The sequence below is a fragment of the Engystomops pustulosus genome, chromosome 9, assembly GCF_040894005.1.
Source record: "Engystomops pustulosus chromosome 9, aEngPut4.maternal, whole genome shotgun sequence".
NCBI lineage: Eukaryota > Metazoa > Chordata > Amphibia > Anura > Leptodactylidae > Engystomops > Engystomops pustulosus.
In genome coordinates this window covers 111455332-111478704 of record NC_092419.1, presented here as the reverse complement: position 1 = coordinate 111478704, position 23373 = coordinate 111455332, and the positions used below count along the sequence as shown (strand labels likewise).

The 23373-nt window shown below is 55.1% G+C and overlaps 1 protein-coding gene across 2 annotated transcripts in view; it reads right to left on the bottom strand.

The window, feature by feature from the left end:
• Positions 1 to 23373, bottom strand: part of HMCN2 (hemicentin 2) — a 179889-nt gene that overhangs the window by 144085 nt on the left and 12431 nt on the right. The window lies entirely within an intron of this gene.

The following is a 23373-nucleotide window of genomic DNA, read 5'->3' as shown; positions in this document are numbered from 1 at the left end:
ATGATAGAAAGGTGTCAGGACACACAGGACATGGCAGCTCGCTGTGTATGGGGGGTGTAGTCACAGAGAGGTCAGAGCGCCCATGCTGACCCCTGACCACTGCTGGCTATGATAGAAAGGTGTCAGGACACAGGACATGGCAGCTCGCTGTGAATGGGGGGTGTAGTCACCGAGGAGTCAGAGCGCCCATGCTGACCCCTGCTGGCTATGATAGAAAGGTGTCAGGACACACAGGACATGGCAGCTCCCTGTATAGGGGGGGTGTAGTCACAGAGGGGTCAGAGCACCCATGCTGACCCCTGCTGGCTATGATAGAAAGGTGTCAGGACACAGGACATGGCAGCTCGCTGTGTATGGGGGGTGTAGTCACAGAGAGGTCAGAGCGCCCATGCTGACCCCTGACCACTGCTGGCTATGATAGAAAGGTGTCAGGACACACAGGACATGGCAGCTCCCTGTGTATGGGGGGTGTAGTCACAGAGGGGTCAGAGCGCCCATGCTGACCCCTGACCACTGCTGGCTATGATAGAAAGGTGTCAGGACACACAGGACATGGCAGTTCGCTGTGTATGGGGGTGTAGTCACAGAGAGGTCAGAGCTCCCATGCTGACCCCTGACCACTGCTGGCTATGATAGAAAGGTGTCAGGACACACAGGACATGGCAGCTCGCTGTGTATGTGAGGTGTAGTCACAGAGGGGTCAGAGCGCCCATGCTGACCCCTGACCACTGCTGGCTATGATAGAAAGGTGTCAGGACACACAGGACATGGCAGCTCGCTGTGTATGGGGGATTTAGTCACAGAGAGGTCAGAGCACCCATGCTGACCCCTGACCACTGCTGGCTATGATAGAAAGGTGTCAGGACACACAGGACATGGCAGCTCGCTGTGTATGGGGGGTGTAGTCACAGAGAGGTCAGAGCGCCCATGCTGACCCCTGACCACTGCTGGCTATGATAGAAAGGTGTCAGGACACACAGGACATGGCAGCTCCCTGTGTATGGGGGTGTAGTCACAGAGGGGTCAGAGCACCCATGCTGACCCCTGACCACTGCTGGCTATGATAGAAAGGTGTAAGGACACACAGGACATGGCAGCTCGCTGTGTATGGGGGTGTAGTCACAGAGGGGTCAGAGCACCCATGCTGACCCCTGACCACTGCTGGCTATGATAGAAAGGTGTCAGGACACACAGGACATGGCAGCTCCCTGTGTATGGGGGTGTAGTCACAGAGGGGTCAGAGCGCCCATGCTGACCCCTGACCACTGCTGGCTATGATAGAAAGGTGTCAGGACACACAGGACATGGCAGCTCGCTGTGTATGGGGGATTTAGTCACAGAGAGGTCAGAGCACCCATGCTGACCCCTGCTGGCTATGATAGAAAGGTGTCAGGACACAGGACATGGCAGCTCGCTATGTATGGAGGGTGTAGTCACAGAGGGGTCAGAGCGCCCATGCTGACCCCTGACCACTGCTGGCTATGATAGAAAGGTGTCAGGACACACAGGACATGGCAGCTCCCTGTGTATGGGGGTGTAGTCACAGAGGGGTCAGAGTGCACATGCTGACCCCTGACCACTGCTGGCTATGATAGAAAGGTGTCAGGACACACAGGACATGGCAGCTCGCTGTGTATGGGGGTGTAGTCACAGAGGGGTCAGAGCGCCCATGCTGACCCCTGACCACTGCTGGCTATGATAGAAAGGTGTCAGGACACACAGGACATGGCAGCTCCCTGTGTATGGGGGTGTAGTCACAGAGGGGTCAGAGCGCCCATGCTGACCCCTGACCACTGCTGGTTATGATAGAAAGGTGTCAGGACACACAGGACATGGCAGCTCGTTGTGTATGGGGGGTGTAGTCACAGAGAGGTCAGAGCACCCATGCTGACCCCTAACCACTGCTGGCTATGATAGAAAGGTGTCAGGACACACAGGACATGGCAGCTCGCTGTGTATGGGGGGTGTAGTCACAAAGAGGTCAGAGCACCCATGCTGACCCCTGACCACTGCTGGCTATGATAGAAAGGTGTCAGGACACACAGGACATGGCAGCACGCTGTGTATGGGGGGTGTAGTCACAGAGAGGTCAGAGCGCCCATGCTGACCCCTGACCACTGCTGGCTATGATAGAAAGGTGTCAGGACACATAGGACATTGCAGCTCGCTGTGTATGGGGGGTGTAGTCACAGAGGGGTCAGAGCACCCATGCTGACCCCTGACCACTGCTGGCTATGATAGAAAGGTGTCAGGACACAGGACATGGCAGCTCCCTGTGTATGGGGGGTGTAGTCACAGAGGGGTCAGAGTGCCCATGCTGACCCCTGACCACTGCTGGCTATGATAGAAAGGTGTCAGGACACACAGGACATGGCAGCTCGCTGTGTATGGGGGATTTAGTCACAGAGGGGTCAGAGCACCCATGCTGACCCCTGACCACTGCTGGCTATGATAGAAAGGTGTCAGGACACACAGGACATGGCAGCTCGCTGTGTATGGGGGGTGTAGTCACAGAGAGGTCAGAGCGCCCATGCTGACCCCTGACCACTGCTGGCTATGATAGAAAGGTGTCAGGACACACGAGACATGGCAGCTCGCTGTGTATGGGGGGTGTAATCACAGAGGAGTCAGAGCACCCATGCTGACCCCTGACCACTGCTGGCTATGATAGAAAGGTGTCAGGACACAGGACATGGCAGCACGCTGTGTATGGGGGGTGTAGTCACAGAGAGGTCAGAGCGCCCATGCTGACCCCTGACCACTGCTGGCTATGATAGAAAGGTGTCAGGACACACAGGACATGGCAGCTCGCTGTGTATGGGGGGTGTAGTCACAGAGGGGTCAGAGCACCCATGCTGACCCCTGACCACTGCTGGCTATGATAGAAAGGTGTCAGGACACACAGGACATGGCAGCTCGCTGTGTATGGGGGATTTAGTCACAGAGGGGTCAGAGCACCCATGCTGACCCCTGACCACTGCTGGCTATGATAGAAAGGTGTCAGGACACACAGGACATGGCAGCTCGCTGTGTATGGGGGGTGTAGTCACAGAGAGGTCAGAGCGCCCATGCTGACCCCTGACCACTGCTGGCTATGATAGAAAGGTGTCAGGACACAGGACATGGCAGCTCGCTGTGAATGGGGGGTGTAGTCACCGAGGAGTCAGAGCGCCCATGCTGACCCCTGCTGGCTATGATAGAAAGGTGTCAGGACACACAGGACATGGCAGCTCCCTGTATAGGGGGGGTGTAGTCACAGAGGGGTCAGAGCACCCATGCTGACCCCTGCTGGCTATGATAGAAAGGTGTCAGGACACAGGACATGGCAGCTCGCTGTGTATGGGGGGTGTAGTCACAGAGAGGTCAGAGCGCCCATGCTGACCCCTGACCACTGCTGGCTATGATAGAAAGGTGTCAGGACACACAGGACATGGCAGCTCCCTGTGTATGGGGGGTGTAGTCACAGAGGGGTCAGAGCGCCCATGCTGACCCCTGACCACTGCTGGCTATGATAGAAAGGTGTCAGGACACACAGGACATGGCAGTTCGCTGTGTATGGGGGTGTAGTCACAGAGAGGTCAGAGCTCCCATGCTGACCCCTGACCACTGCTGGCTATGATAGAAAGGTGTCAGGACACACAGGACATGGCAGCTCGCTGTGTATGTGAGGTGTAGTCACAGAGGGGTCAGAGCGCCCATGCTGACCCCTGACCACTGCTGGCTATGATAGAAAGGTGTCAGGACACACAGGACATGGCAGCTCGCTGTGTATGGGGGATTTAGTCACAGAGAGGTCAGAGCACCCATGCTGACCCCTGACCCCTGCTGGCTATGATAGAAAGGTGTCAGGACACAGGACATGGCAGCTCGCTATGTATGGAGGGTGTAGTCACAGAGGGGTCAGAGCGCCCATGCTGACCCCTGACCACTGCTGGCTATGATAGAAAGGTGTCAGGACACACAGGACATGGCAGCTCCCTGTGTATGGGGGTGTAGTCACAGAGGGGTCAGAGCACCCATGCTGACCCCTGACCACTGCTGGCTATGATAGAAAGGTGTCAGGACACACAGGACATGGCAGCTCGCTGTGTATGGGGGTGTAGTCACAGAGGGGTCAGAGCACCCATGCTGACCCCTGACCACTGCTGGCTATGATAGAAAGGTGTCAGGACACACAGGACATGGCAGCTCCCTGTGTATGGGGGTGTAGTCACAGAGGGGTCAGAGCGCCCTTGCTGACCCCTGACCACTGCTGGCTATGATAGAAAGGTGTCAGGACACACAGGACATGGCAGCTCGCTGTGTATGGGGGGTGTAGTCACAGAGGGGTCAGAGCGCCCATGCTGACCCCTGACCACTGCTGGCTATGATAGAAAGGTGTCAGGACACACAGGACATGGCAGCTCGCTGTGTATGGGGGGTGTAGTCACAGAGAGGTCAGAGCACCCATGCTGACCCCTGACCACTGCTGGCTATGATAGAAAGGTGTCAGGACACACAGGACATGGCAGCTCGCTGTGTATGGGGGGTGTAGTCACAAAGAGGTCAGAGCACCCATGCTGACCCCTGACCACTGCTGGCTATGATAGAAAGGTGTCAGGACACACAGGACATGGCAGCTCGCTGTGTATGGGGGGTGTAGTCACAGAGAGGTCAGAGCACCCATGCTGACCCCTGACCACTGCTGGCTATGATAGAAAGGTGTCAGGACACACAGGACATGGCAGCTCGCTGTGTATGGGGGGTGTAGTCACAGAGGGGTCAGAGCGCCCATGCTGACCCCTGACCACTGCTGACTATGATAGAAAGGTGTCAGGACACACAGGACATGGCAGCTCGCTGTGTATGGGGGATGTAGTCACAGAGAGGTCAGAGCGCCCATGCTGACCCCTGCTGGCTATGATAGAAAGGTGTCAGGACACACAGGACATGGCAGCACGCTGTGTATGGGGGATGTAGTCACAGAGGGGTCAGAGCGCCCATGCTGACCCCTGCTGGCTATGATAGAAAGGTGTCAGGACACACAGGGCATGGCAGCTCCCTGTGTATGGGGGTGTAGTCACAGAGGGGTCAGAGCGCCCATGCTGACCCCTGACCACTGCTGGCTATGATAGAAAGGTGTCAGGACACAGGACATGGCAGCTCGCTATGTATGGAGGGTGTAGTCACAGAGGGGTCAGAGTGCCCATGCTGACCCCTGAACACTGCTGGCTATGATAGAAAGGTATCAGGACACAGGACATGGCAGCTCGCTGTGTATGGGGGGTGCAGTCACAGAGGGGTCAGAGTGCCCATGCTGACCCCTGACCACTGCTGGCTATGATAGAAAGGTGTCAGGACACAGGACATGGCAGCTCGCTATGTATGGAGGGTGTAGTCACAGAGGGGTCAGAGCGCCCATGCTGACCCCTGACCACTGCTGGCTATGATAGAAAGGTGTCAGGACACACAGGACATGGCAGCTCGCTGTGTATGGGGGGTGTAGTCACAGAGGGGTCAGAGCCCCCATGCTGACCCCTGCTGGCTATGATAGAAAGGTGTCAGGACACAGGACATGGCAGCTCGCTGTGTATGGGGGGTGCAGTCACAGAGGGGTCAGAGTGCCCATGCTGACCCCTGACCACTGCTGGCTATGATAGAAAGGTGTCAGGACACAGGACATGGCAGCTCGCTATGTATGGAGGGTGTAGTCACAGAGGGGTCAGAGTGCCCATGCTGACCCCTGACCACTGCTGGCTATGATAGAAAGGTGTCAGGACACACAGGACATGGCAGCTCGCGGTGTATGGGGGGTGTAGTCACAGAGGGGTCAGAGCGCCCATGCTGACCACTGCTGGCTATGACAGAAAGGTGTCAGGACACACAGGACATGGCAGTTCACTGTGTATGGGGGGTGTAGTCACAGAGGGGTCAGAGCACCCATGCTGACCCCTGACCACTGCTGGTTATGATAGAAAGGTGTCAGGACACACAGGACATGGCAGCTCCCTGTGTATGGGGGTGTAGTCACAGAAGGGTCAGAGCACCCATGCTGACCCCTGACCACTGCTGGCTATGATAGAAAGGTGTCAGGACACACAGGACATGGCAGCTCGCTGTGTATGGGGGGTGTAGTCACAGAGAGGTCAGAGCACCCATGCTGACCCCTGACCACTGCTGGCTATGATAGAAAGGTGTCAGGACACACAGGACATGGCAGCTCGCTGTGTATGGGGGGTGTAGTCACAAAGAGGTCAGAGCACCCATGCTGACCCCTGACCACTGCTGGCTATGATAGAAAGGTGTCAGGACACACAGGACATGGCAGCTCGCTGTGTATGGGGGGTGTAGTCACAGAGAGGTCAGAGCACCCATGCTGACCCCTGACCACTGCTGGCTATGATAGAAAGGTGTCAGGACACACAGGACATGGCAGCTCGCTGTGTATGGGGGGTGTAGTCACAGAGGGGTCAGAGCGCCCATGCTGACCCCTGACCACTGCTGACTATGATAGAAAGGTGTCAGGACACACAGGACATGGCAGCTCGCTGTGTATGGGGGATGTAGTCACAGAGAGGTCAGAGCGCCCATGCTGACCCCTGCTGGCTATGATAGAAAGGTGTCAGGACACACAGGACATGGCAGCACGCTGTGTATGGGGGATGTAGTCACAGAGGGGTCAGAGCGCCCATGCTGACCCCTGCTGGCTATGATAGAAAGGTGTCAGGACACACAGGGCATGGCAGCTCCCTGTGTATGGGGGTGTAGTCACAGAGGGGTCAGAGCGCCCATGCTGACCCCTGACCACTGCTGGCTATGATAGAAAGGTGTCAGGACACAGGACATGGCAGCTCGCTATGTATGGAGGGTGTAGTCACAGAGGGGTCAGAGTGCCCATGCTGACCCCTGAACACTGCTGGCTATGATAGAAAGGTATCAGGACACAGGACATGGCAGCTCGCTGTGTATGGGGGGTGCAGTCACAGAGGGGTCAGAGTGCCCATGCTGACCCCTGACCACTGCTGGCTATGATAGAAAGGTGTCAGGACACAGGACATGGCAGCTCGCTATGTATGGAGGGTGTAGTCACAGAGGGGTCAGAGCGCCCATGCTGACCCCTGACCACTGCTGGCTATGATAGAAAGGTGTCAGGACACACAGGACATGGCAGCTCGCTGTGTATGGGGGGTGTAGTCACAGAGGGGTCAGAGCCCCCATGCTGACCCCTGCTGGCTATGATAGAAAGGTGTCAGGACACAGGACATGGCAGCTCGCTGTGTATGGGGGGTGCAGTCACAGAGGGGTCAGAGTGCCCATGCTGACCCCTGACCACTGCTGGCTATGATAGAAAGGTGTCAGGACACAGGACATGGCAGCTCGCTATGTATGGAGGGTGTAGTCACAGAGGGGTCAGAGTGCCCATGCTGACCCCTGACCACTGCTGGCTATGATAGAAAGGTGTCAGGACACACAGGACATGGCAGCTCGCGGTGTATGGGGGGTGTAGTCACAGAGGGGTCAGAGCGCCCATGCTGACCACTGCTGGCTATGACAGAAAGGTGTCAGGACACACAGGACATGGCAGTTCACTGTGTATGGGGGGTGTAGTCACAGAGGGGTCAGAGCACCCATGCTGACCCCTGACCACTGCTGGTTATGATAGAAAGGTGTCAGGACACACAGGACATGGCAGCTCCCTGTGTATGGGGGTGTAGTCACAGAAGGGTCAGAGCACCCATGCTGACCCCTGACCACTGCTGGCTATGATAGAAAGGTGTCAGGACACACAGGACATGGCAGCTCGCTGTGTATGGGGGGTGTAGTCACAGAGAGGTCAGAGCGCCCATGCTGACCCCTGACCACTGCTGGCTATGATAGAAAGGTGTCAGGACACACAGGACATGGCAGCTCCCTGTGTATGGGGGTGTAGTCACAGAAGGGTCAGAGCACCCATGCTGACCCCTGACCACTGCTGGCTATGATAGAAAGGTGTCAGGACACACAGGACATGGCAGTTCACTGTGTATGGGGGTGTAGTCACAGAAGGGTCAGAGCACCCATGCTGACCCCTGACCACTGCTGGTTATGATAGAAAGGTGTCAGGACACACAGGACATGGCAGCTCCCTGTGTATGGGGGTGTAGTCACAGAAGGGTCAGAGCACCCATGCTGACCCCTGACCACTGCTGGCTATGATAGAAAGGTGTCAGGACACACAGGACATGGCAGCTCGCTGTGTATGGGGGGTGTAGTCACAGAGAGGTCAGAGCGCCCATGCTGACCCCTGACCACTGCTGGCTATGATAGAAAGGTGTCAGGACACACAGGACATGGCAGCTCGCTGTGTATGGGGAGTGTAGTCACAGAGGGGTCAGAGCACCCATGCTGACCCCTGACCACTGCTGGCTATGATAGAAAGGTGTCAGGACACACAGGACATGGCAGCACGCTGTGTATGGGGGGTGTAGTCACAGAGGGGTTAGAGCGCCCATGCTGACCCCTGACCACTGCTGGCTATGATAGAAAGGTATCAGGACACACAGGACATGGCAGCTCGCTATGTATGGAGGGTGTAGTCACAGAGGGGTCAGAGCGCCCATGCTGACCCCTGACCACTGCTGGCTATGATAGAAAGGTGTCAGGACACACAGGACATGGCAGCACGCTGTGTATGGGGGGTGTAGTCACAGATCCTTTGGATGCAGTTCTTGCTCATGTGATAATGTGCCTTCTGGATTCGGCTGGTTTTTGCACGGCTATAACTCTGATATTTTATGTGCACAGACCCTCCGGGGCATCTTTTTCCAGTAAATATCCGGCACAGCTGATTTCTTTGAAGAGAGGAGACATACCAGTGCAAGGTATGTGCATTTCATGTCAAAATCCTGACACTGTTAAAAGAAGGTTAAATTTTCCTTGAAGTCGGAGCCTCTAGGGTTCATCCGGGGAATGCAAAGTACAAAGAGGTCTGAGCTGCAATCCCTATAGGTCAGGGAGATAGTTATAGAGGAGCAGAGGTAGCCAGAGCCTGGGGGGGAAGGACGCTCCAGGCCCAAGAAATAACACATCTGCCCCGGATTATGTGGCAGGACTGTGTGGGCACCTTATGGTACTAGTATATGCCAATACAGGGAGGACAGCATGCTATAGCCCCACACCACATCATAATGATACATAGCCATCAGTAGTACAGCGCCTCCCCCTGGGCTCCATCGGTCATGTATCTTTCATGTAGGACATCCAGCACATAGCGCTGACCTGGGTCACCCGGAGCTGGGCAGCAGTGCCCGCTGATGCCACCCTCACTATTGTTCACACGTCTCAGGCCGATCAGGATAATCTAATGGTTTTTCAGCAGCGCCTCTCACGTCACTGCAGATATGAGTCATGTGTAACTGTTACTGTATTCAGGATGCGTTGTACTCAATGTGGATGGATAGAAGAAGAAGAAAGTAACAATAAACCTCTTCTTATGTAGCGTCCGCTCTCTGGCCATCGCGTCTCTCTGAAAGTGTTGTCAGGGACTACACCACCTGTCATCTTCCTTAAAGGGTTTTCCCCTCAAAGGAAAATTCTCAAATCTCAGCCCCCTGCTGATGTTTACACAATTAAGATCATTTTCACCCCTTACTTTACAATATTACTCAGCGGGTTATTGCTCTTTTAGCTCAGTGATGGTCAGTGTTACATTCCAGGGTGTGGGCAGGGCAGACGCATTGGTGCACAGTTATTAACCCGGTCTGGAGGAGATTCCGACTCCGACTCCAATGCACTGTGCTGGAGTTCACCTTCTTCTTCCTGGTGCATGTAAGTGCTTGGGCTTGTGACACAATTTTTAAGTTAAATCCTGCAGTTTGTCCAAATCCGTCGGATTGTCCGAGGACCCGCCCCCTGATTTGTGTTGCATGAAAGCCGGTGCACCAAAATCCGATCACGTGCAATACAATCGCCTGCTAAATACCTGTTCAGCACGATTCCCGAAAAAGTCGGAAAACCAGACGGAAATGCGTCCACGGGACCCTTAGTAAATAAGCCCCATTGGAAATTTTCGGGATTTGTGCCGCTATGACCAGTATTTAACTGGGGATTGTGTTGCACGTGATTGGATTGTGGCACAGCTGCGCTGCTTTCATGCGACAGAAATTGGGGGGTGGGCCGTCAGACGATCCGACTGATTCGGACTCAGCGCAGGATTTAACATTCAAATTGTGTTGCAAGACAATGCACTTACATACACCAGGAAGAAGGAGAACTCCGGGGACCTGAGCGGGGAAGAGACACATGCAGGATATCGGGTGCAGGATCTTAGTGACTCCCCGCACAGCGCATTATACACGGACAATGCACTTACATGCACCAGGAAGAAGAAGGTGAACTCCAGGGACCTGAGCGGGGAAGAGACACATGCAGGATATCGGGTGCAGGATCTTAGTGACTCCCCGCACAGCGCATTATACACGGACAATGCACTTACATGCACCAGGAAGAAGAAGGTGAACTCCGGGGACCTGAGCGGGGAAGCGACACATGCAGGATATCGGGCGCATGATCTTAGTGACTCCCCGCACAGCGCATTATACACGGACAATGCACTTACATGCACCAGGAAGAAGAAGGTGAACTCCGGGGACCTGAGCGGGGAAGAGACACATGCAGGATATCGGGTGCAGGATCTTAGTGACTCCCCGCACAGCGCATTATACACGGACAATGCACATACATGCACCAGGAAGAAGAAGGTGAACTCCAGGGACCTGAGCGGGGAAGAGACACATGCAGGATATCGGGTGCAGGATCTTAGTGACTCCCCGCACAGCGCATTATACATTATGTGCCTGACTCCCCCTGGATAACTTATCCATCTGTAGCTTGCGGCTTCTCTCTCCTCACCATGTATAGTTTGCTGGCAGAAGTTACAGGGTCGTGTCCAGGGGCAACTGAAATTGTGTCCATCAGGACTGATAGAGACAGGTTGGACTTGTATCTGTGAAATGCTGTATTTTTGCTGATAGCAGTTAATTAGAGAATGTGTTATTTTGTTATCCTGGGTAAATTTAAGAATCTTGTCTTCATGGGAGGAAAACCCCTTTAATATACATTTTGTAGTGTGTCAGGATAACTATGATAAGTGCTCATAAATACTGTATACAGAGCAGGACTCCGGATCAGTGCCCCTCCCCATGTGGTTACATTGTATCAGCTGTGATACATTGGGAGTCACCTGGAGGTGCAGCTGTTCTGTCAGGGTAACACCCGCTGACCTCACCAAACCTCCAGACACCACAGACAATTGCTCTGTTCATCACTCTTTGGGTCTTTGAAGATGAAAGAATCATACATAAGGGATGTTTAGGACATATTTGGGGGATTATTCTTCGGTTTGGTGTTTGTAAGGAAGTGTTGACATCTATGCGAGGTTTGGAGTAATTTTCCTCCCAGATGATGCCAGAACCGATCACATAATGTCTTTAGGGTCCATTCTGCAGATCAGGTGTTGTGTCATGTGATGGAGGTATATGTCAGTGCATATTCAGGGAGGTCCAGACTTCAGCTATTAAAGGGAACATGTCACCATTCTACTCCATGACTCCAAACTACCCCCCAGGTAAGGGATGTAATGCCCTTTCTAGAATTCCCTCTTTTATGTGTAATAACATATCAGCTCCAAAGTCCCCTGAACAGGGAAGATTTTGCCTGAGATGAGTCAAGTTTAGAGGCTGCAGTGATAGGCTCATTTCAGATGCCCTATCTTTGGCTCTATAGCACCTAGCTGCTGGTGTAATATTAAACGTAAGAATCTTTCAGTTCACATCAGGTTACAGAATTTAATCTTTGCGATCTACAGAATCAAATCTTTAATATGACACTAGCAGCATGTTTCTAGGTGCTATAGAGCTGAAGATAGGGGCATCTGAAGTGACTCTCTCCCTTCCGCCTATAAACTTAACGAATCACAGGAAAAAATCTGACTCTTTTCTGCTCACTGTCACACGACTTTGGAGGAGATTTTTTATCGATAAATGTGTCAAATGTCACATAAAAGATGGAGTTCTAAAAAAGGACCTGACCCTGGGGGAGCTGCCAGTTTAATAGGGTAGAATGATTGTGGGACTGTTTACCATTATGGAGAGAGTCATCAGTAGACTGCTCCGCACAAAGCCTTGGACATGGTGTAGTGGCCCCGAGCTTCAGAGCTGCCACCACTCCCATCACTTTAATGGCTCCAATTTTGTCCATAGTGTCAAAAAGCTGATCACTAAGAGGGTCCGTTGAATTACCTATTTAGGACCTACCTTACAGAAAAGGTCATGAATTCATAATACCTGGAGCCCTCACCCCACAGCCAACAGGGGAGACAGAGGATCCCACTATGTAATAGACTGCGCTCCTCCGGAGGGAGTAGATGAGACTCCAGTCTATGAAGGGGGCACATGGGGCATCCTCCTATTATATATGGAAGCTTAGTCTTACAATAGAAGATGATCAGTCCGCCTGAAGCCAACTGGGCATACCATGAAATGTTACCAGGAATGGAGAGGTGCAGCAGAGCCCCCCAGGATCCTGAGGTGTGCACAATAATAAGGGGGTGACATGTAATCAAATGCGATGGAAACAGCTGGTTCAGAACACAGGATGCAACATAAGTATCGGAGGATGAGCTCCACCATCTGCCGCAACGTCCTCACATTCTGCAGCGATATCCGCACGATATGGAGCATCTATATGGAGCATCTATATGGAGCATATGGATTAGGTTTGTATATCCCAAGCCTATAAAATGTGCTGCCCCGACACGTAAAGGGCCCACAGAACCGCCTGCTCATGATCGCTACCCCTGTACAGACCTTCTCGCTCCGTTTTCATGCTTTAAACACATGGTTGGATTGCGAGCAGCGCTGAGGATGTAATGAGGTTCGCAGCTGGACTCAGGTCGCACGGCAGCTGGCGGTGCGGTGGGCTGCGCACAGACCTGTCTACAAGGCAGAGCCCCCTATACGATTCTAAGGACGCACACATAGCAGGAGAGCAGTTGGCGGTGCGGTGGGCTGCGCACAGACCTGTCTACAAGGCAGAGCCCCCTATACGATTCTAAGGATGCACACATAGCGGGAGAGCAGCTGGCGGTGCGGGGGGCTGCGCACAGACCTGTCTACAAGGCAGAGCCCCCTATACGATTCTAAGGACGCACACATAGCAGGAGAGCAGTTGGCGGTGCGGTGGGCTGCGCACAGACCTGTCTACAAGGCAGAGCCCCCTATACGATTCTAAGGATGCACACATAGCGGGAGAGCAGCTGGTGGTGCGGGGGGCTGCGCACAGACCTGTCTACAAGGCAGAGCCCCCTATACGATTCTAAGGACGCACACATAGCGGGAGAGCAGCTGGCGGTGCGGTGGGCTGCGCACAGACCTGTCTACAAGGCAGAGCCCCCTATACGATTCTAAGGACGCACACATAGCAGGAGAGCAGTTGGCGGTGCGGTGGGCTGCGCACAGACCTGTCTACAAGGCAGAGCCCCCTATACGATTCTAAGGATGCACACATAGCGGGAGAGCAGCTGGCGGTGCGGGGGGCTGCGCACAGACCTGTCTACAAGGCAGAGCCCCCTATACGATTCAAAGGATGCACACATAGCGGGAGAGCAGCTGGCGGTGCGGTGGGCTGCGCACAGACCTGTCTACAAGGCAGAGCCCCCTATACGATTCTAAGGATGCACACATAGCGGGAGAGCAGCTGGCGGTGCGGGGGGCTGCGCACAGACCTGTCTACAAGGCAGAGCCCCCTATACGATTCAAAGGATGCACACATAGCGGGAGAGCAGCTGGCGGTGCGGTGGGCTGCGCACAGACCTGTCTACAAGGCAGAGCCCCCTATACGATTCTAAGGACGCACACATAGCAGGAGAGCAGCTGGTGGTGCGGGGGGCTGCACACAGACCTGTCTACAAGGCAGAGCCCCCTATACGATTCTAAGGACGCACACATAGCAGGAGAGCAGCTGGCGGTGCGGGGGGCTGCGCACAGACCTGTCTACAAGGCAGAGCCCCCTATACGATTCTAAGGATGCACACATAGCGGGAGAGCAGCTGGCGGTGCGGTGGGCTGCGCACAGACCTGTCTACAAGGCAGAGCCCCCTATACGATTCAAAGGATGCACACATAGCGGGAGAGCAACTGGCGGTGCGGGGGGCTGCACACAGACAGACCTGTCTACAAGGCAGAGCCCCCTATACCATTCTAAGGATGCACACATAGCGGGAGAGCAGCTGGCGGTGCGGTGGGCTGCGCACAGACCTGTCTACAAGGCAGAGCCCCCTATACGATTCTAAGGACGCACACATAGCAGGAGAGCAGCTGGTGGTGCGGGGGGCTGCACACAGACCTGTCTACAAGGCAGAGCCCCCTATACGATTCTAAGGAGGCACACATAGCAGGAGAGCAGCTGGCGGTGCGGGGGGCTGCGCACAGACCTGTCTACAAGGCAGAGCCCCCTATACGATTCTAAGGATGCACACATAGCGGGAGAGCAGCTGGCGGTGCGGTGAGCTGCGCACAGACCTGTCTACAAGGCAGAGCCCCCTACACGATTCTAAGGACGCACACATAGCAGGAGAGCAGCTGGTGGTGCGGGGGGCTGCGCACAGACCTGTCTACAAGGCAGAGCCCCCTATACGATTCTAAGGATGCAAACATAGCAGGAGAGCAGCTGGCGGTGCGGGGGGCTGCACACAGACCTGTCTACAAGGCAGAGCCCCCTATACGATTCTAAGGACGCACACATAGCGGGAGAGCAGCTGGCGGTGCGGGGGGCTGCGCACTGACCTGTCTACAAGGCAGAGCCCCCTATACGATTCTAAGGACGCACACATAGCGGGAGAGCAGCTGGCGGTGCGGGGGGCTGCACACAGACCTGTCTAGAAGGCAGAGCCCCCTATACGATTCTAAGGACGCACACATAGCGGGAGAGCAGCTGGCGGTGCGGGGGGCTGCGCACTGACCTGTCTACAAGGCAGAGCCCCCTATACGATTCTAAGGACGCACACATAGCGGGAGAGCAGCTGGTGGTGTGGGGGGCTGCGCACAGACCTGTCTACAAAACAGAGCCCCCTATACGATTCTAAGGACGCACACATAGCGGGAGAGCAGCTGGTGGTGTGGGGGGCTGCGCACTGACCTGTCTACAAGGCAGAGCCCCCTATACCATTCTAAGGACGCACACATAGCGGGAGAGCAGCTGGCGGTGCGGGGGGCTGCACACAGACAGACCTGTCTACAAGGCAGAGCCCCCTATACGATTCTAAGGACGCACACATAGCAGGAGAGCAGCTGGTGGTGCGGGGGGCTGCACACAGACCTGTCTACAAGGCAGAGCCCCCTATACGATTCTAAGGACGCACACATAGCAGGAGAGCAGCTGGCGGTGGGGGGGCTGCGCACAGACCTGTCTACAAGGCAGAGCCCCCTATACGATTCTAAGGACGCACACATAGCAGGAGAGCAGCTGGCGGTGCGGGGGGCTGCACACAGACCTGTCTAGAAGGCAGAGCCCCCTATACGATTCTAAGGACGCACACATAACGGGAGAGCAGCTGGCGGTGTGGTGGGCTGCGCACTGACCTGTCTACAAGGCACAGCCCCCTATACGATTTTAAGGACGCACACATAGCGGGAGAGCAGCTGGTGGTGCGGGGGGCTGCGCACAGACCTGTCTACAAGGCACAGCCCCCTATACGATTCTAAGGACGCACACATAGCGGGAGAGCAGCTGGCGTTGCGGGGGGCTGCGCACAGACCTGTCTACAAGGCAGAGCCCCCTATACGATTCTAAGGACGCACACATAGCAGGAGAGCAGCTGGCGGTGCGGGGGGCTGCGCACAGACCTGTCTACAAGGCAGAGCCCCCTATACGATTCTAAGGATGCACACATAGCGGGAGAGCAGCTGGCGGTGGGGTGGGCTGCGCACAGACCTGTCTACAAGGCAGAGCCCCCTATACGATTCTAAGGACGCACACATAGCAGGAGAGCAGCTGGTGGTGCGGGGGGCTGCGCACAGACCTGTCTACAAGGCAGAGCCCCCTATACGATTCTAAGGACGCAAACATAGCAGGAGAGCAGCTGGCGGTGCGGGGGGCTGCACACAGACCTGTCTACAAGGCAGAGCCCCCTATACGATTCTAAGGACGCACACATAGCGGGAGAGCAGCTGGCGGTGCGGGGGGCTGCACACAGACCTGTCTAGAAGGCAGAGCCCCCTATACGATTCTAAGGACGCACACATAGCGGGAGAGCAGCTGGCGGTGCGGGGGGCTGCGCACTGACCTGTCTACAAGGCAGAGCCCCCTATACGATTCAAAGGACGCACACATAGCGGGAGAGCAGCTGGTGGTGTGGGGGGCTGCGCACAGACCTGTCTACAAGGCAGAGCCCCCTATACGATTCTAAGGACGCACACATAGCAGGAGAGCAGCTGGTGGTGCGGGGGGCTGCACACAGACCTGTCTAGAAGGAAGAGCCCCCTATACGATTCTAAGGACGCACACATAACGGGAGAGCAGCTGGCGGTGCGGTGGGCTGCGCACTGACCTGTCTACAAGGCAGAGCCCCCTATACGATTCTAAGGACGCACACATAGCGAGAGAGCAGCTGGCGGTGCGGGGGGCTGCACACAGACAGACCTGTCTACAAGGCACAACCCCCTATACGATTTTAAGGACGCACACATAGCGGGAGAGCAGCTGGTGGAGCGGGGGGCTGCACACAGACCTGTCTACAAGGCACAGCCCCCTATACGATTCTAAGGACGCACACATAGCAGGAGAGCAGCTGGTGGTGCGGGGGGCTGCACACAGACCTGTCTACAAGGCAGAGCCCCCTATACGATTCTAAGGACGCACACATAGCGGGAGAGCAGCTGGCGGTGCGGGGGGCTGCGCACAGACCTGTCTACAAGGCAGAGCCCCCTATACGATTCTAAGGACGCACACATAGCGGGAGAGCAGCTGGCGGTGCGGGGGGCTGCGCACAGACCTGTCTACAGGCAGAGCCCCCTATACGATTCTAAGGATGCACACATAGCGGGAGAGCAGCTGACGGTGCGGGGGGCTGCACACAGACCTGTCTACAAGGCAGAGCCCCCTATACGATTCTAAGGACGCACACATAGCGGGAGAGCAGCTGGTGGTGTGGGGGGCTGCGCACAGACCTGTCTACAAGACAGAGCCCCCTATACGATTCTAAGGACGCACACATAGCGGGAGAGCAGCTGGTGGTGTGGGGGGCTGCGCACAGACCTGTCTACAAGGCAGAGCCCCCTATACGATTTTAAGGACGCACACATAGCGGGAGAGCAGCTGGTGGTGTGGGGGGCTGCGCACAGACCTGTCTACAAGGCAGAGCCCCCTATACGATTCTAAGGACGCACACATAGCGGGAGAGCAGCTGGCGGTGCGGGGGGCTGCGCACAGACCTGTCTACAAGGCAGAGCCCCCTATACGATTCTAAGTACGCACACATAGCGGGAGAGCAGCTGGTGGTGTGGGGGGCTGCGCACAGACCTGTCTACAAGGCAGAGCCCCCTATACAATTCTAAGGACGCACACATAGCGGGAGAGCAGCTGGCGGTGCGGGGGGCTGCGCACAGACCTGTCTACAAGGCAGAGCCCCCTATACGATTCTAAGGACGCACACATAGCGGGAGAGCAGCTGGCGGTGCGGGGGGCTGCACATAGACAGACCTGTCTACAAGGCAGAGCCCCCTATAAGATTCTAAGGACGCACACATAGCGGGAGAGCAGCTGGCGGTGCGGGGGGCTGCACACAGACCTGTCTACAAGGCAGAGCCCCCTATACGATTCTAAGGACGCACACATAGCGGGAGGGCAGCTGGCGGTGCGGGGGGCTGCACACAGACCTGTCTACAAGGCAGAGCCCCCTATACGATTCTAAGGACGCACACATAGCGGGAGGGCAGCTGGCGGTGCGGGGGGCTGCGCACAGACCTGTCTACAAGGCAGAGCCCCCTATACGATTCTAAGGACGCACACATAGCGGGAGAGCAGCTGGCGGTGCGGGGGGCTGCACACAGACAGACCTGTCTACAAGGCAGAGCCCCCTATAAGATTCTAAGGACGCACACATAGCGGGAGAGCAGCTGGCGGTGCGGGGGGCTGCACACAGACCTGTCTACAAGGCAGAGCCCCCTATACGATTCTAAGGACGCACACATAGCGGGAGGGCAGCTGGCGGTGCGGGGGGCTGCACACAGACCTGTCTACAAGGCAGAGCCCCCTATACGATTCTAAGGACGCACACATAGCGGGAGAGCAGCTGGCGGTGCGGGGGGCTGCACACAGACAGACCTGTCTACAAGGCAGAGCCCCCTATACGATTCTAAGGACGCACACATAGCGGGAGAGCAGCTGGCGGTGCGGGGGGCTGCGCACAGACCTGTCTACAAGGCAGAGCCCCCTATACGATTCTAAGGACGCACACATAGCGGGAGAGCAGCTGGCGGTGCGGGGGGCTGCGCACAGACCTGTCTACAAGGCACAGCCCCCTATACGATTCTAAGGACGCACACATAGCGGGAGAGCAGCTGGCGGTGCGGGGGGCTGCACACAGACCTGTCTACAAGGCACAGCCCCCTATACAATTCTAAGGATGCACACATAGCGGGAGAGCAGCTGGCGGTGCGGGGGGCTGCACACAGACCTGTCTACAAGGCAGAGCCCCCTATACGATTCTAAGGATGCACACATAGCGGGAGAGCAGCTGGCGGTGCGGGGGACTGCACACAGACAGACCTGTCTACAAGGCAGAGCCCCCTATACAATTCTAAGGACGCACACATAGCGGGAGAGCAGCTGGTGGTGCGGGGGGCTGCACACAGACCTGTCTACAAGGCAGAGCCCCCTATACGATTCTAAGGACGCACACATAGCGGGAGGGCAGCTGGCGGTGCGGGGGGCTGCACACAGACCTGTCTACAAGGCAGAGCCCCCTATACGATTCTAAGGACGCACACATAGCGGGAGAGCAGCTGGCGGTGCGGGGGGCTGCACACAGACCTGTCTACAAGGCAGAGCCCCCTATACGATTCTAAGGACGCACACATAGCGGGAGAGCAGCTGGCGGTGCGGGGGGCTGCGCACAGACCTGTCTACAAGGCAGAGCCCCCTATACGATTCTAAGGACGCACACATAGCGGGAGAGCAGCTGGCGGTGCGGGGGGCTGCACACAGACCTGTCTACAAGGCACAGCCCCCTATACAATTCTAAGGATGCACACATAGCGGGAGAGCAGCTGGCGGTGCGGGGGGCTGCACACAGACCTGTCTACAAGGCAGAGCCCCCTATACGATTCTAAGGATGCACACATAGCGGGAGAGCAGCTGGCGGTGCGGGGGACTGCACACAGACAGACCTGTCTACAAGGCAGAGCCCCCTATACAATTCTAAGGACGCACACATAGCAGGAGAGCAGCTGGCGGTGCGGGGGACTGCACACAGACAGACCTGTCTACAAGGCAGAGCCCCCTATACAATTCTAAGGATGCACACATAGCGGGAGAGCAGCTGGCGGTGCGGGGGGCTGCACACAGACCTGTCTACAAGGCACAGCCCCCTATACGATTCTAAGGACGCACACAAGCAGGGAGAGCAGAGAGCTCAGGAACAGAGCACAGCAGGGAGAGCAGAGAGCCCAGGAGCAGAGCACAGCAGGGACAGCAGAGAGCTTAGGAACAAAGCACAGCAGGGAGAGCAAAGAGCTCAATACCTGGCACAGGATGCAGTAGTAGCAGCAGGACTGTGATATGGGGATGTATATTGCTCTCTGTATTGTGTTAGTAGCAGCAGGACTGTGATGTAGGGGTGTTTATTGCTCTCTGTATGGTGTTAGTAGCAGCAGGACTGTGATATGGGGGTGTTTATTGCTCTCTGTATGGTGTTAGTAGCAGCAGGACTGTGATATGGGGATGTAAATTGCTCTCTGTATGGTGTTAGTAGCAGCAGGACTGTGATATGGGGATGTATATTGCTCTCTGTATTGTGTTAGTAGCAGCAGGACTGTGATATGGGGATGTATATTGCTCTCTGTATGCTGTTAGTAGCAGCAGGACTGTGATATGGGGATGTATATTGCTCTCTGTATGTTGTTAGTAGCAGCAGGACTGTGATATGCGGATGTATATTGATCTCTGTATTGTGTTAGTAGCAGCAGGACTGTGATATGGGGATGTATATTCCTCTCTGTATGTTGTTAGTAGCAGCAGGACTATGATATGGGGATGTATATTGCTCTCTGTATGGTGTTAGGAGCAGCAGGACTGTGATATGGGGAGCAGCTGGCGGTGCGGGGGGCTGCGCACAGACCTGTCTACAAGGCAGAGCCCCCTATACGATTCTAAGGACGCACACATAGCGGGAGAGCAGCTGTGTTGTGATATCCTGGGAGATGGTCGGAGGTTGAGGATTGTAGCAGGAGTGGTTGATTCATGGACAGGCCTCTAGGTGTGGGAGGTAGCGGCTGAACTTCTGATTCACTCCATTTCCATTATAGCATCTATACATCCACAGTATACTTCCCACACAGTGCTTATATGAAATCACACTATGGTGTATGTTGTTAGTAGCAGCAGGGCTGTGGAGTCACTAAGCCTAAGCTCAGACTTCAGCACCTGCCCCTGATAGACACACTATGATGTCAGTGGCCGTGTGTGCGCCCGGCGGAGAGCTCAGGAGCAGAGCACAGCAGGGAGAGCAGAAAGCTCAGGAGCAGAGCACAGCAGGGACAGCAGAGAGCTCAGGAGCAGAGCACAGCAGGGACAGCAGAGAGCTCAGGAGCAGAGCACAGCAGGGAGAGCAGAGAGCTCAGGAGCAGAGCACAGCATAGAGCTCAGGGAGAGAGCACAGCAGGGACATCAGAGAGCTCAGGAGCAGAGCACAGCAGGGACAGCAGAGAGCTCAGGAGCAGAGCACAGCAGGGACAGCAGAGCTCAGGAACAGAGCACAGCAGGGACAGCAGAGAACTCAGGAGTGGAGCACAGCAGGGACAGCAGAGAGCTCAGAAGCAGAGCACAGCAGGGACAGCAGAGAGCTCAGGAGCAGAGCACAGCAGGGACAGCAGAGAGCTCCGGAGCAGAGCACAGCAGGGACAGCAGAGAGCTCAGGAGTGGAGCACAGCAGGAACAGCAGAGAGCTCAGGAGTGGAGCACAGCAGGAACAGCAGAGAGCTCAGGAGTGGAGCACAGCAGGGAGAGCAGAGAGCTCAGGAGTAGAGCAGAGAGCTCAGGAGTGGAGCACAGCAGGAACAGCAGAGAGCTCAGGAGTGGAGCACAGCAGGAACAGCAGAGAGCTCAGGAGTGGAGCACAGGAGGGACAGCAGAGAGCTCAGGAACAGATCACAGCAAGGACAGCAGAGAGCTCAGGAGCAGAGCACAGCAGGGACAGCAGAGAGCTCAGGAGCAGAGCACAGCAGGGAGAGCAGAGAGCTCAGGAGCAGAGCACAGCAGGGACAGCAGAGAGTTCAGGAGCTGGTCACAGCAGGGACAGCAGAGAGCTCAGGAGTGGAGCACAGCAGGGACAGCAGAGAGCTCAGGAGTAGAGCACAGCAGGGAGAGCAGAGAGCTCAGGAACAGAGCACCGCAGGGACAGCAGAGAGCTCAGGAGTAGAGCACAGCAGGGAGAGCAGAGAGCTCAGGAACAAAGCACAGCAGGGATAGGAGAGAGCTCAGGAACAGAGCACCGCAGGGACAGCAGAGAGCTCAGGAGTAGAGCACAGCAGGGAGAGCAGAGAGCTCAGGAACAGAGCACAGCAGGGAGAGCAGAGAGCTCAGGAACAGAGCACAGCAGGGAGAGCAGAGAGCCCAGGAGCAGAGCACAGCAGGGACAGCAGAGAGCTCAGGAACAAAGCACAGCAGGGAGAGCAAAGAGCTCAATACCTGGCACAGGATGCAGTAGTAGCAGCAGGACTGTGATATGGGGATGTATATTGCTCTCTGTATTGTGTTAGTAGCAGCAGGACTGTGATGTAGGGGTGTTTATTGCTCTCTGTATGGTGTTAGTAGCAGCAGGACTGTGATATGGGGATGTAAATTGCTCTCTGTATGGTGTTAGTAGCAGCAGGACTGTGATATGGGGATGTATATTGCTCTCTGTATTGTGTTAGTAGCAGCAGGACTGTGATATGGGGATGTATATTGCTCTCTGTATGCTGTTAGTAGCAGCAGGACTGTGATATGGGGATGTATATTGCTCTCTGTATGTTGTTAGTAGCAGCAGGACTGTGATATGCGGATGTATATTGATCTCTGTATTGTGTTAGTAGCAGCAGGACTGTGATATGGGGATGTATATTCCTCTCTGTATGTTGTTAGTAGCAGCAGGACTATGATATGGGGATGTATATTGCTCTCTGTATGGTGTTAGGAGCAGCAGGACTGTGATATGGGGATGTATATTGCTCTCTGTATTGTGTTAGTAGCAGCAGGACTGTGATATGGGGATGTATATTGCTCTCTGTATGGTGTTAGTAGCAGCAGGACTGTGATATGGGGGTGTTTATTGCTCTCTGTATGGTGTTAGTAGCAGCAGGACTGTGATATGGGGATGTATATTGCTCTCTGTATTATGTTAGTAGAAGCAGGACTGTGATATGGAGATGTATATTGCTCTGTATGTTGTTAGTAGCAGCAGGACTGTGATATGGGGATGTACATTGCTCTCTGTATTGTGTTAGTAGCCGCAGGACTGTGATATGGGGATGTACATTGCTCTCTGTATGGTGTTAGGAGCAGCAGGACTGTGATATGGGGATGTATATTGCTCTCTGTATGTTGTTAGTAGCAGCAGGACTGTGATATGGGGATGTATATTGCTCTCTGTATGGTGTTAGGAGCAGCAGGACTGTGATATACGGATGTATATTGCTCTCTGTATGTTGTTAGTAGCAGCAGGACTGTGATATGGGGATGTATATTCCTCTCTGTATGGTGTAAGGAGCAGCAGGACTGTGATATGAGGATGTATATTGCTCTCTGTATGGTGTTAGTAGCAGCAGGACTGTGATATGAGATGTATATTGCTCTCTGTATGTTGTTAGTAGCAGCAGGACTGTGATATGGGGATGTATATTGCTCTCTGTATTGTGTTAGTAGCAGCAGGACTGTGATATGCGGATGTATATTGCTCTCTGTATGGCGTTAGGAGCAGCAGGACTGTGATATGCGGATGTATATTGCTCTCTGTATGTTGTTAGTAGCAGCAGGACTGTGATATGGGATGTATATTGCTCTCTGTATGTTGTTAGTAGCAGCAGGACTGTGATATGGGGATGTATATTGCTCTCTGTATGTTGTTAGTAGCAGCAGGACTGTGATATGGGGATGTATATT